At 44.8% G+C, this 13,713-nt stretch overlaps 1 pseudogene; it reads left to right on the top strand.

Moving 5' to 3' along the window:
* Positions 1 to 12,110: 12,110 nt before the first annotated feature.
* On the top strand, positions 12,111 to 13,228 carry LOC114082546 (olfactory receptor 1N2-like; annotated as a pseudogene).
* Positions 13,229 to 13,713: the final 485 nt, after the last annotated feature.

Raw genomic sequence — 13,713 nt, 5'->3', positions numbered from 1 at the left:
CACAACAGAAAGGCCTTGGTGACATTGCTCTTTCTCTTTCAGTGTTCATTTGTGCACCTCAGGCTAAAACAGCAAGTCTAATTTCTACCCTTTCTACAACAAGCCCCCACTCCAGCTCAGCACCTTGTCTCAGCTTTCATCTATTTCTGGCCCTGACTGAACCTCAGGTGTCTCCTAGGACACCATTGGTCCACCAAAAAAGGAAGCTGCTCATATCCTTCAGCTTAGGGAAGTTGGGTTGGCATTCCCTCTGCTTCCACTGGGACTTCCAGACCAAGTCCCACTTCTAAGGAGACTCTTTCTCCTCTGAGATAGGACTGACTTCAGCACTGCCTGGTTCTGATACCCTCTCACTCTCTCTTCTCCAAGCTCTTTCACATGAGAACTAGATACCTATAAAAATAGCTCAACTAAAGAGCAAAGAGGAGACAGGCAACCACATAGACATTGATGTCAGACAACTAAGCAGACTATAGAGCTAATACCCTCTTGCCAGCCTCCCCTGCAGCTGGAGGTAACCATGTGACATGGTTCTAGTATGGGTTTTGTTTGTTTTGTTTTTTGGCACTGGGGATTGAATCCAGAGCTTTATCACTAAGCCACATCCCCACCCTATTTTTATTTTGAGTCAAGGTCTTGCTAAGTTGCTTAGAATCTCACTAAGTTGCTGAGGATAGCCTCAAACTTCTGAACCTCCTGCCTCAGCCTCCCAAGGTACTAGGATTACAAGCTTGCACCACCTCCAACACCATTACAGTGGGAATCAAATTTCAACATGAGGATAAGGGAGCCAGATCACATCCAAAACATAGCAGCAACCCAAGCATGCTATAACAATGTTTTGATTTTTTTTCCTCATTAAAAAAATCTTTATTTTAATTCCATTATGGTCATAGAACATACTGTGTATAATTTCAATCCTTTTAAATTAGTTAACACATGTTCTATGGTCCTGAATATATATAGTCCACCATGATGAAGAGTGCATATGCACCTGAAAAGAATGTGTATTGTGTTGCTGTTGTTCTTGTTGCTGTTGAGTGGAGTGTTCTACAAAGTGTGAATTGGTCGAATTGATTCATGGTGCTGGACATGGTGGCATGCAGCTATAATCCCAAAGACTCAGAAGCCTGACGTAGGAGAATCACAAGTTCAAGGCCAGCCTCAGCAACTTAGTGATACCCTGTCTCAAAAAATAAAAATGTATCCCAGTCATATAGCACCCATAGGTTCAATATTCAGCACCAGGAAAAAAAAAGTTGATTGATGGTGTTGCTCAAATCATCTGCATCTTTATTTTCTGTCTACTTGTCTCATCAGTTAGAGAAAAGTGTTGACAATTCATTAGGACATTATGAGCAAATGTTTCAGGAAGAATTCAATCCCTCTGGCTACTGTGTGGAGTCTAGACTGTGGGGATGAGCAGAAAAGAAGCAGGGTGATCAATGAGGAGCCTGTCATAATGACTTGTGCAAGTATTGATGGTGGCTTGGATCAGACCTGTGGTAGTATTCAGGGCATTATGAACTGGATGACTATGCATATATTTTGAAGATAGAACAAATAGGATTGAGGAATTGGGAGTTGAGACAATACCAAGGATTTTGGCCTGAGCAACTGGAAGGATGGAGTGATCTCAGATGTGATGGAAAAGATAATAATGTAAAGCATGTTTGGGTGGGTGGAAATAAAAGCAGATCATGTTTTGAGAGATTGCATGAATATTTTATTTATTTATTTATTTAGAGTGGTAGTTAGATACAATACCTTTATTTCACTTATTCATTTTTATGTGGTGCTGAGGATCAAACCCAGGGTCTCACACATGCAAGGCGAGCGCTCTACCGTTGAGCCACAACCCCAGCCCCTGAATGAATATTTTCACTGAAAAAAAATAAGAGAAGACACACAAACAAGTTGCCTAAAAGCATTTTTTTTTTTTTGGTACTGGGAGTAAATCCAGGAGCACTTAACCACTGAGTGACATCCCAAGCTTGTTTTTGTATTTCATTTAGAGACAGGGTCTCACTGAGTTACGTAGGGCCTCACTAAATTGCTGAGGCTAGCTTTGAACACATGATCCTCCTTGCCCCAGCCTCCTGAGCCACTGGCATTACAGGCATGCACCACCATGCCTGGCTGAACATCCAATGTTGATGGAGATTTCTCTCAATCTCAGGGTCTGCTCTTAGCACAGCAGAGTCCACTAATGCTACTAGAGTTAAAATGTATCCCCACGACATACACTGTAATGACCTATGGGGCATTTTGCATTTTAGAGGGAGTCTCTTGGGCTAATCTCAATTTCATGTTGTCATCAGCTCTTTGTTTACCAGGTTTTTATCTGACAGTGGCAGTATGTTTTCCAAATACTATGTGCCCTGGGTGGTGCAGCTTAGGATAAGTGAGTAGGGAACAAGGACCCTCCAATGATATTCTGCTAACATCACTCCTTACCTTAAACCACTCCTGGCAAGGCTCATGTCTTAGGGATTATATATTTATATGCAACTAAAATACTAAGAAAATACTCCAAAATCTTGACAGTAGTTAAAACTGAATGATAGGACCCAATTGACTATTTTTCTTCTATTTCCTAAATTGTCTTCAATTACCTTGTACTGCTAGAATAACTGAATCTCAGAACCTCCCTTAAAACCTGACAACAATGGCAAGAATATTTGGAGGTTCTGGATCTTAAAAGAAACAAAGACACTGGAATAGCATCTCAGATTTATTTTCTGGAGTAACAAACATTTGATTACGAAACAAAACAAATAGATCCTAAAGCCTAGGAGCCAAATTATAAAAAAAAAAAAAAATTAGGCTCCCCCAAAGCAAAGTAGGATATCCTACAGTATTTACTGTAGGAATCATCAGCCAAGGGAAGGATTTACTGCCTAAAATGGTGCTCAAGGTAAAGCTTAGTCCTATTCTCCCTGCTGAGGCTTAGTGAAAACTGGGGGCACGAAGCGCTGCAGGATCCGCACCACCAGGGAAAGCCAGTCAAGACAGAAGGAAATGGAAGTTTGGAGTTGGCCAGGATCTTCAGCAGTTAATCATCTAAAAGGGAAAGAGAATATCAAGTAAGGGGGCAGGAGGGGCACTTTCCTTGTTTTGCCTCCTCACACAGGTGCAGAGCACCCCCCTTATTCAGACTTCATTATAGTGCTTCCTTGGACTAAGACTAGCCCTGGCCACTTGCTGTCATCTTCTACCAAGCCCACTGTATAACTGACACAGCAAAGATGGGACCATTCACATTGAGCTCCTTCTGAACTGGCCCTCAGAGATCAGCATGTGCATCCACAGGCTATGGGAAAGGCTGGCAGTGTGCAGGTACAGATACTGGTTAAGACATCACCCACACTATTGATTTTACCTGTGCTCAAGGTGTTCTTCTCACTCTGAGGCTTGCCTCTGTTGTCTGCCACCTCCCATCCGATACCCTTAGGCTACCCTGGACAGCATCATCCATTGTCCCCTGACTCCCTTTGGGCTGGTTTTCCCCATCACTTCCCCCATCCTTCTGCCCTGGCTATGCCCTGCCCAAACCCTACAGTTACAATTCTTTCCTGCTCCTCTCTCAGTCGTCACCTGCCTGAGGAAAACCCCTCCAACCATCCCTGGTCTGTCCCCTAGCTGCCCAGACCACTGGGAGGATCCTGAAATAGGATACAACTGAAACAATCAGTTACCTGGACCTCCAGCGGCTGGCGCAGCATCTCCACCAGGCCCTGGCGAGTGTGGAAGGACACCAACTGCAGCATCTGCCTCTCCTGCGACACCAGGGCCTCCAGGATCACCTGCGCCACCAGGATCACCAGGGTCATCAGGATCACCAGGATTCTCGGGACCTCCTGGGCCACCAGGACCTCCTGGGCCACCAGGACCGCCAGGGACACCAGGACCGCCAGGGACACCAGGACCACCAGGACCGGCAGGACCTCCAGGATCTTCAGGACCTTCAGGACCCTCAGGACCCCCAGGACCGCCAGGGCCAACCAGCCCGACGTGGCCGGCGGCACCACCCGCTGCAACCACTGCGACACCTGCACCTTCTTCTGCTGCCTGCATGGCTCCTCCTTCATCAGCCTCAGGGAGCCCAAACACTCCCGCCTTTTCCACCGGAAGCTGTGTGACCTACTACTCCCAACACGAAGCTCCGTTTCTTAGTGCAATGTAATGCGGGATATCCAGAGCGCCTGCGCAAACACATCCGCTGACAAGGCCTCCTGTCCTGTAATTGGTTCACACCAACATGACCCGGAAGAACCCCTATATTTTCTAACCAATGATCACTCCCTCATAAAGCTCCACCCTCTAGAGTAGGAGGCCGGGCAGATCTAGTGCGACTGCGCAAACAGATCCCCGTAGGCTGCTTCTGAAAAGTGGGCACTACCTGGAGTCTGACACTAGTAGGCCGTATAATGAGTGGATTTCCCAGTGTTGCTACGTACAGCCAGTTTCCCAGTGCACATGCCCAAACACTAACCCCTGAGACTGTTTAGCATATGACTGGTTCCCTTCAATCCCACCCCACTCCAAGCATGCCAGGGAGTCCTAGAAGATGCCTGATGCCCCTGCTGACTGGTCCCATGTCTTTCTGTTATGTGAGGGAGGCAGGCTTCTCTGGGCCAAACTGGTCCTGTCTCCCACATGTGGTCCAGTCCTGGGGACACATGGCCAGGGATGCAGAGCAGCCACTCCTGGGTTCTACCTGTCCCCATCCTCAGGGAGCACCTAGGCAAGTTCTTGGAGCTAGGGTGAGCCTTACTCCTTCAGCTAGACCAGGGGCTGTAGGGAGAAGCTACTACCCCTTGGGCACTGGTCTATTTCTGTGTGTGGAAGTGGGCCAAATCAACAGGAAAGGTACAGGTGGAGGTGGGCAGAGTGGGGCCAGCATTGCCTCTGAGGCATGTGTCTGCAAGGGACACTATTATATTAGAAGGTAACTGGACCAGGACTAGTGTGGGGCAGGAGTAGTTCCTAAAATACAAGGCTGTTGTGTATGTCTGCCCTGCCTCCTTGTCTAGATGTTCAATGACCAAAAAAAAAAAAAAAAAAAAAAAAGGTAAAAATGAAAAATCCCCCAAAGTCTTGAAATCTCTGTTCTCTAAAAGTTTTGAGACTGGTAATGGGCAAGATAAATAGCTTAAAGAAAAGACAGCTTTTACCAACAACCTGCTTGACAAAATCCTCATTGTCATCCTTGTCCTCAGACTCATCATTTCTGCATCTGTATCCTCATCATCTTTTCTTTTCTTGTTTTTTTTCAGCCATAACAGTTCCATTATTTTTACATCACTTTTCTGTTGGCTGCTTATAGGACAACATTGTTCTAGGTTTTTCTCCATCTCTCTCTCTCATTGGCTCATTGTTCCAAGTTTCTGTGTAGCATCTCAATGGAGAGGGCAGGATGCTGTCCTGGGCTATAGTGTGGTGCTCAGAACAAAGGAAATGGTCAAGGGCTATTGAAATCAGTGCTATAGTGGGGAATATTCATTGCTGAAGACAAAGATAAAAGGGGCTCCCAATTGCAGAGGATCAGGCATGGATCTTGATTTGTAATTAGCATTCTTCTCTAAAGAAAACACAACTCATTAGACAAATGACCAATTCCAGAGTAAGGCAAAGAAAGCACAAGATGAACTGGAATATCTGTCCCAGAAGAATAAGGAAGTGTTCTACAAACAACAGGGACACATTTAATAGGACTAAGGGGGAAAAAAGAGAGAGAACACAAATCAAACAGAGGCACATTACTAATGACCTTATATAAATAGCAAGTATGCATGGAAACCAGGAACCATATAGGATTTCCTTTATTTCCCTAACCTTCTGTACTTCTGAGTCAATCAAGAATTAGGAGCAAGGGCTGGGGTTGTGTTGAGAGCCACAGCGGAAGGGGCCCCAGCAAACTTCCAGCTGCCAGCTGATTGGCTCCTCTGCTGTGATGCTCATTGGGCTGTTTCCCCACCCTTTCAGACCACGGAGCTGCTCATTGGGGGACTCTTTTGGCTGTGGCTCTCAACATCTCCAGCTGGAAGTTTGCAGGGGCCCCTTCGGCTGTGGCTCTCAACAGGGTTGTGGCTCAGTGGTAGATCACTTGCCTAGCACACTGGGTTCGATCCTTAGCACCACATAAAAATGAAATAAAGATATTTTGTCCACCTACAACTAAAAAATAAATATTAGAAAAAGGAATTAGGAGCAAGCCAGACTTAGTGGCATATGCTAACTCGTGGTGCCTGTGAATGTGAGTTTATTTGGAATTTGGGTTTTTGTAAGCATCATCAGGTTAAGATGAGGTCATACTAAAGTAGCATGGGCCCTAAATGCAATACAACTGATACCCTTGTTTTTTAAAAGAAGGAAAAAGGCAGAGAGAGATAAGAAGTCCATATGAAGATGAATGCAAAAATGGAGTAATATGTCTATCAGACAAGAATTCCAAGGATGGCCAGCAACCACCTGAAACAAGGAGAAAGTCATGCAACAACTTCCCTACAACTTTCAGAGAAAGCATGACATGGTGACACCTTAATATCAGGCTTTTGGCCTGCTGTACTATAAGAGAATAAATTTCTATTCTTTTAAGCCACCCAGTTTGTGACACTTTGTAGCAACAGCCCTAGAAAACTTATGCATCTTCCAAGTTTCCAGTTTACCACTTCAGCTCCACTTGACACCTAAAACTCTGATTTCTCAATCCCCTAACAGCCAGCCTCAACATCTACCTGCACATATAAGAGAAAATGTATGGGCACTACAGCTGTAACAGGCATAGGGCCACAGGGCTGGTCTTAGGGAGCTTACCTGGAAGTAGAAGAAGGACTATTAAGAAAGGAGAAGGAGATGTGGGGTGGAGGACAAGAGAAGGGAGAAGGGAGTGGGGATCGAGGTGTGATGTGTGCATGTATGGAAAGGGCACAGTAAAATCATTAATTTGTACAATTAGCATGTTGATTACAATAAAACTAAGTATATAAAATACAAAAAAAGTATCTTATTGATTGTATTAAAAATAAAACATTTTACCTGGGCATGGTGGTGCACACCTGTAATCCCAGCAACTCAGGAGGCTGAGACAGGAGAATCACAAGTTCAAAGCCAGCCTCAGCAATTTAGCAAGGCCCAAAGCAACCTAATGAGACCCTGTCTCAAAATAAAAAAAATAAAAAGGGCTAGGATTGTGCTCAATGGATATGGTAAAGATACTGGGGATGTGGTAAAGTGCTCCTGGGTTCTAATCCCTAGTACCAAAATAAAATATTTTGTTTCATCCATAATACAGAAAAAGAAGGTATATCTGATATATACAGAAGAACATCAATATTTCTTTATTATAATTAGTTTTATCCCAACATCCTAAAGATAATTTATAACTTTATGTCTACATTAAACTCACCATGCACAGCTTCACAGGTTGTATGCTAATCTCAGTACCATTCACTTGCCTTATCTCACCTCATGATCAATCATTGCTACCACATTCAAGAGTATTTCATGCCTCCTAATCTTGCACCAAATATAGTTTAGTAATACATAATGTTTAAGTAATACTGGCATAATTTTTTAAAAAATCTTCACATAATGGCCACACTCCACTTTTTTTTTAAAAAAAGGTATAAAATCTGTGACAATTACACAATGAGATATGGTAGATTATCATATTTATGGTAAGTATCAGTAGCTCCCTGTTCATAAATATGAATAGCTCTCTTGGAATAAAGTAGTATACCTATTAAGTTAATCTATGTACATACAGTTATACTGATTTAGTTTAAATAAGACAAAAACAAAAGGAAATAAAACTAAAAACCAAGCTGTCTACAAGTGTGATATAGGAATATAGGGAACTTTATATATTAAAAAAAAAAATTGGTACTGGGAATTTAACCCAGCAGTGCTTAACCACTGAGCCACATCCCCAACTTCTTCTGTTTTTGTTTTGAGATTGGGTCTTGCTAAATCCTTGGGGTCCCACTAAGCTGCTGAGGCTGGTCTTGAATTTGCAATCATCCTGAGTTGCTAGGATTACAGGCATGTACCATCGTGCCTGACTATAAGATGTTTTATAAGTATTAAGAACCCTGGCAGGGCTGAGGATGTAGCTCAGTGGTAGAGCACTTGCCTAGCATTTGCAAGGCCCTGGGTTCAATCCCCAGGACTGAAAAAAAAAAAAAAAAAAACAAACCCTTGGCAGACACAATTCTCAATTATTCTCAATTTTGTCATTCTGTTATCAAACATTTTTTAAGTTTTTGGTAATAGATGGACACAGGGCCTCGCACAGGCTAGGCAAGCACTTTATCACTGAGCCACAACCCCAGCCCCTGTCATTGGTATTTTTTTAAAAGGCATTTCTTTTTTTTATCCTTTATTTTATTGATTTTTAGGCAGTGCTGAGAATTGAACCCAGTGCCTCTCACACAGTAGGCAAGCGCTGTACCACTGAGCTACAAACCCAGCCCTGTCATTGGTATTTTCACGGGGATTGCATTGAATCTTTTGGTAGTATGGCCATTTTTTTTTTTTTTAAAAAAGGTTATAGGTTGACACAATCTTTTTATTTATTTATTTATTTACTTAATATGGTGCTGAGGATTGGATACAGTGCCTCATGCCATGCATGCTAGGTGAGCGCTTTACCTCTGAGCCACAACCCCAGCCCAGTATGGCCATTTTAACAATATTAATTCTGCCTATCCATGAACATGGGAAGTCTTTCCATCTTCTGAGCTCCTCTTCAAATTTTTTCTTCAGTGTTCTACAATTTTTATTGTCGAGGTCCTTTGCCTATCTTGTTAGGTTAAATGCCAAGTTTTCTTTAAAGGCTGTTGTGAATGGGACCATTTTCCTGATTTCTTTCTCAGCACCTTTATTACTGGCGTATAGGAAAGTAATTGATTCATGAAGATTGCTCTTGTATCCTGATAGTTTTCTGAATCTGCTTGCTGATTCTAGAAGTCTTCTGGTGGAGTTTGGGGGCCTTCTAAATATGGGATCATGTCTTCAGCACATAGCTAATTTGACTTCTGCTTTTCCTATTTGTATCCGTTTATTTTCCTGAAGGATAGCTTTGCTGGGTCTGCCCATCCAGGTTGGTGGTTATTTTCTTTGGGGGCTTGAAACACATTCTTCTGAGCTTTTCTGGCCTCAATGCTTCCTTCTGAGAAATTGCTGTTTTTGTGATTCATTTTCCTTTATCGGTGACCTGGAATTTCTCTTGCAGCTTTAACAACAATTATTTCCCTTTGTTCTGGATTTTCAGCATCTTAACTATAATGTGTCGTGGGAAGGTTCTTTCCGGGTCTTGTCTATTTGAGGTTCTAAGTGTCTCCAGTACCTGGATGCCCATCTCATTCCCAAGGTTTGCAAATTTTACTGCTATTGTTTCACTGACTAGGTTATCAGTGCCATTGGCCTGTGTCTCTGCTTCTTCCTCAAAACCTGCGAACCTTAAGTCAGGACTCTTAATTTCGTTCCAGATTTGTGCGTATTCTGATCATAGTTTCTCATTTTTTCCTTTAAGAGCATGTGAATATTCATGTCTGCCCACTTTGTCCTTGTGCTCCGAAATTCTGTCCTGTCCTGGATCTAATCTGTTGGGCAGACTTTCAACTGAGTTTTCACTTGACTTAATTGTGCCTTTCATTTCCAAGATTTCCTCTTGGTTCTCTTTCAGAATCTGTCTCTCGCTATTGACGTACCTTTCATATCCCATATTGTCTCCCTCTGTTCCTTCCTTAGTTCTTCTTTCAATGCATTGATCATTTGAATGGCCAAGTTTTGTATTCTTTGCATTTCATCCACCTCAGTATCATTGGTTCAGTTTTGGGGGAGATGTGAACTTTTTCAGGCATCATGGTTCCTTGTGTGATTCTGTACTGCTTGTGAATCTGTTGGAGTGGATTCCTCTTCGTCTGGTATATGAGGGTCTTTTCAGTAGGAATTTGTCTCTCTACAATGTGCCCTGTGCTGGAGGTGATTCTCTGCATCAAAACAAACAACCAGTGGGATCAAGTGTTAGGGTTTGGTCAGCAGCACAACTTGGAGAGGAGAGAGTAGTCACCAGTGGAACTGTGGCATTGGTCACTTGAGGGCACACTGTGTCTCAAAAAATAAGAGATAACTTATCAATAAGGACCTATAAACTCCACTGACAAGTAAGAAAAGTGGGTGAGAAATAATATAGAATAAGTGGATAAATTAAGTAATACTAATTAGAATAAATTTTTAAAGATAAAAATAAAATTAAGTAATCATAATGGAATACTTACAATACAATCTTCCTTCTCAGGTGGCCCATGGAGCCCTGCAGGTGGCAACACCCCCAGTGTTCTCAGAGCCTCAGTCCATGTGCTGCAAGGGGTGTGGGGAGAAGGGCCCAGGTCTCAGTAGTAGATCCTCCAAACACCTCTGAGCATGGGGGAGGGGTGTAGGCCCCCACAGCCTGCCCTGGGCAGCAGCTTCCACCAGACCCAGACCCAGACCCATCCCACTTCCACTCTTTGCCAACCTTCCACCTTGTCACAGAGTTCAGACACCAATTTCAAAAGAAAGAAAGCACCCTCTGCCTTCCTGCATTGCTGACAGGCAGCGGCACCTCCCACCGCCTCCTGGAGCTTCCCGCCCTTCCATGTCACAGTCTCTTTCCTAGCCTAGATGGACTTAAGGCTCCGGTGTCCACCAGTCCAGTGACAAGTGAGGCATAGGTGGCTGTTGGATCGTGGGTATGCATGTGCCAGCGGGTGCACACACACCCAGAGCACATCAAATGCACAGAAAGTGGGGGCGGGGTGGGGGGGATTTCAGGGATTTCCAATGTCCCAAACAAACAGTTTAAACACTTAGGTGCTCTCGAACTGGACTCCCCTGCTTTCACTGCATCTGCTGGGAAGTGCCCCGGAGCTTTCTCCTCCTGCAGTGCTTCTCCTTGCAGCATCAGAGCCTTTGTGTGTGTGTGTGTGTGTGTGTGTGTGTGCTCAGGTGGCAGTTTTTGTTAACAGCATAGGCTGCATATCTTAAATTCACTGGGAAAGTCTCTTTGAGCCAGTCATATGCCACTCGTGGTGCTGTGCATTTCTTTTTGTTAAATCTTCTACTATTCTCCCTAAAGTGATATTCCTGGGTTGCCTCTGGTTACTGACTCTCTGGATGGAACCCCAGGCCTTTCCCATGCCATTGCTGCCTCGGCATGCAGCCCCAGGAACTGCTTTGATACAACTCCTGGGACAACTACTATGTGGAGATGCTTCCAGTGTGCCATTTCTCCATTCGTAGGACACAAATGCTTATTGTCACTGGGCGGCACAGGATCCCACTTGGGGAAGAAAGTGGCTAGGCCAGAAAGCTCGCTGTTCAGAAACGTTCAGCATGGGGAAGGGAGTATTCTCAAATCCAGTGGGCTTCATGATACACCCTTTTGTATGACACTGTTTGCGTATGAGCCCCTAATTGTGCTTTTGTGTGAGAGTTGCCCTTCACAGAATCCTCCTGGAAGACTTGTCGACATCAATACAGCACAGTGGGAAAACCGATACGTGCTTATTGTATTAAGAAAGATGCAGGGGCTGGGGTTGTGGCTCAGCGGTAAAAGCACTCACCTAGCACGTGTAAGGCCCTGGGTTCGATCCTCAGCACCACATATAAATAAATAAAATAAAGGTAGTGTGTCCAACTACAACTAAAAATATAAATATAAAAAAAGAAAGATGCAAGTTACAATCACATCCCAGAGATAACCCCTGTTAACATTTTGATGAATATCTTCTTCAAGTATATAATGTGCCTGTGTTTGAGCACACACTCTCTCTCTGTCTCTCACACACATGCACACAGACACACAGACACACACACACACAATTTTAACTTAATCGTCATCTCTCACACCTCTACATGGACAAGCAGAATGGTTCATGGAGGTCAACCTTGGTCCTTTTTGAGAGTTCCTACTGAGACAAGTCTTACACAGTTGCCTCTACCCATTCCCCACCCCCCAAAAAACCCCCAACTTTCCTTCAGTTCTCTTTATCTTCTCTGCCTGGATCTTTCCTCCCCAGGAAGCAGGAGGGGGGTTGACTAAGGTCAGTCCCACGGAGAACCTCAGCCCTCAGCAGCACCCTCAAGACACTTGGTGGCCTGTAGGGTCCCCATACTCTCTTGTGCTGACTACCCCAGGCTGGAGATCCTTCCACAAGTATGATTTCCATCAGTGACATGGGTGTCGTGCGGGCTTCCCCAAACTGCCTCTGGTCGTGTTGACGGATGTATTTCCAATGTGAATTTGTAGAAACTGGAAGCCATGGTGAGAAGTAATGTAACCATCGTCTCAGAATTCCTCCTCCTGGGACTGTCAGCGGTGCCTGGACATCAGCCCCTCCTCTTCAGCCTGTTCCTATCCATGTACCTGGTCGCGGTGGTGGGGAACCTGCTCATCATCCTGGCTATCGGCTCCACCCCCACCCTCCACACGCCCACGTACTTCTTTATAGCCAGTCTATCCTGTGTGGACATCTGCTTCACCTCTGTCACTGTACCAAAGATGCTGCTGAACATCCAGACTCAGAGCCAGTCCATCCCTTAGGTTGGGTGCCTCATTCAGATGTATTTTCTGATTTTATTTCTAGAACTGGACAATGTCCTCTTGGCGATGATGGCCTATGACCGATTCGTAGCCATATGTCACCCTCTTCACTATGCCGCAACCATGAGCCCCGAATTCTGTGTCACCTCCTTGTCTGTGGCTCTGATTGTCACAAACATCTATCCCTTGGTCCACACCCTGCTTATGGATACACTGTCATTCTGTGCAAGTGTCAGAATTCAACACATTTTCTGTGAACTCTATGCATTGCTAAAGCTCTCCTGCTCAGATATCCATGTCAATGAGTTGGTTGTTTATACCCTGGGGAGCCTTCTTTTTGTGACCCCCTTCCTCCTGATTTCTCTTTCCTACATGCGCATTTTCTCAGCCATCCTAAGACTGCATTCTTCTCAGAGCAAGATGAAAGCTTTTTCCACTTGTAGTTCTCACCTTGCGGTGGTGTCCTTGTTCTATGGGACCCTGCTTGGGATTTATCTGTGGCCTTCCTCGTCTTACACAGTTGAGGATTCCGTGGCCGCCGTCCTATATGCAGTGGTGGCTCCCATGCTCAACCCCTTCATATACAGCCTAAGGAATGAGGACATGAAGGGGGCCCTGAGGGGCCTCTTCAGTTGAAGCAATGTCTGGTTTTGGTGACACCAACTTCTGCTTCTGAGCCAGGATGCCTTGTCTTTTCCTCCCCTTCACTGGGAGGGGACTGTCCCTCTCTCAAGACCCATCTCCCAAGCGTCTGGCTGTGTCCCACATTTCTGCTGTCTTCCACCTTCATCTGCTCAGTGAACCAGCACTCCCAGATTGACTTTGGTGTTCCTGGCCCTGGGGATGTAATTCCCGGGCATTCTGTATGTCCCACGTCCCTCGCCACCCGTCTGGAGCCCTGCCTGTCCCTTGAATTTGTATATGTACCGACTTAGGCCCTGTGTGGTCCCCAGAGGTAGGCAAATGGAGGCTCAGAGAAGGGTTCCCCTTCTGCAGCCCCCAGGGGTAGGAACTGTTTGGATGGAGCCCAAGAGGTTCCTTTCACTTCTCAAGAACAACAGGCACAATGAGGTGCTCCTGTCCCTGGGCAGCAATAGACGCATGGGCTCTGACCTCATGGC

This window comes from Marmota flaviventris, chromosome X (assembly GCF_047511675.1).
Source record: "Marmota flaviventris isolate mMarFla1 chromosome X, mMarFla1.hap1, whole genome shotgun sequence".
Taxonomy (NCBI): Eukaryota; Metazoa; Chordata; class Mammalia; order Rodentia; family Sciuridae; genus Marmota; species Marmota flaviventris.
Note: the sequence above shows the minus strand (reverse complement) of the source record. Positions and strands in the feature narration are given on the sequence as shown.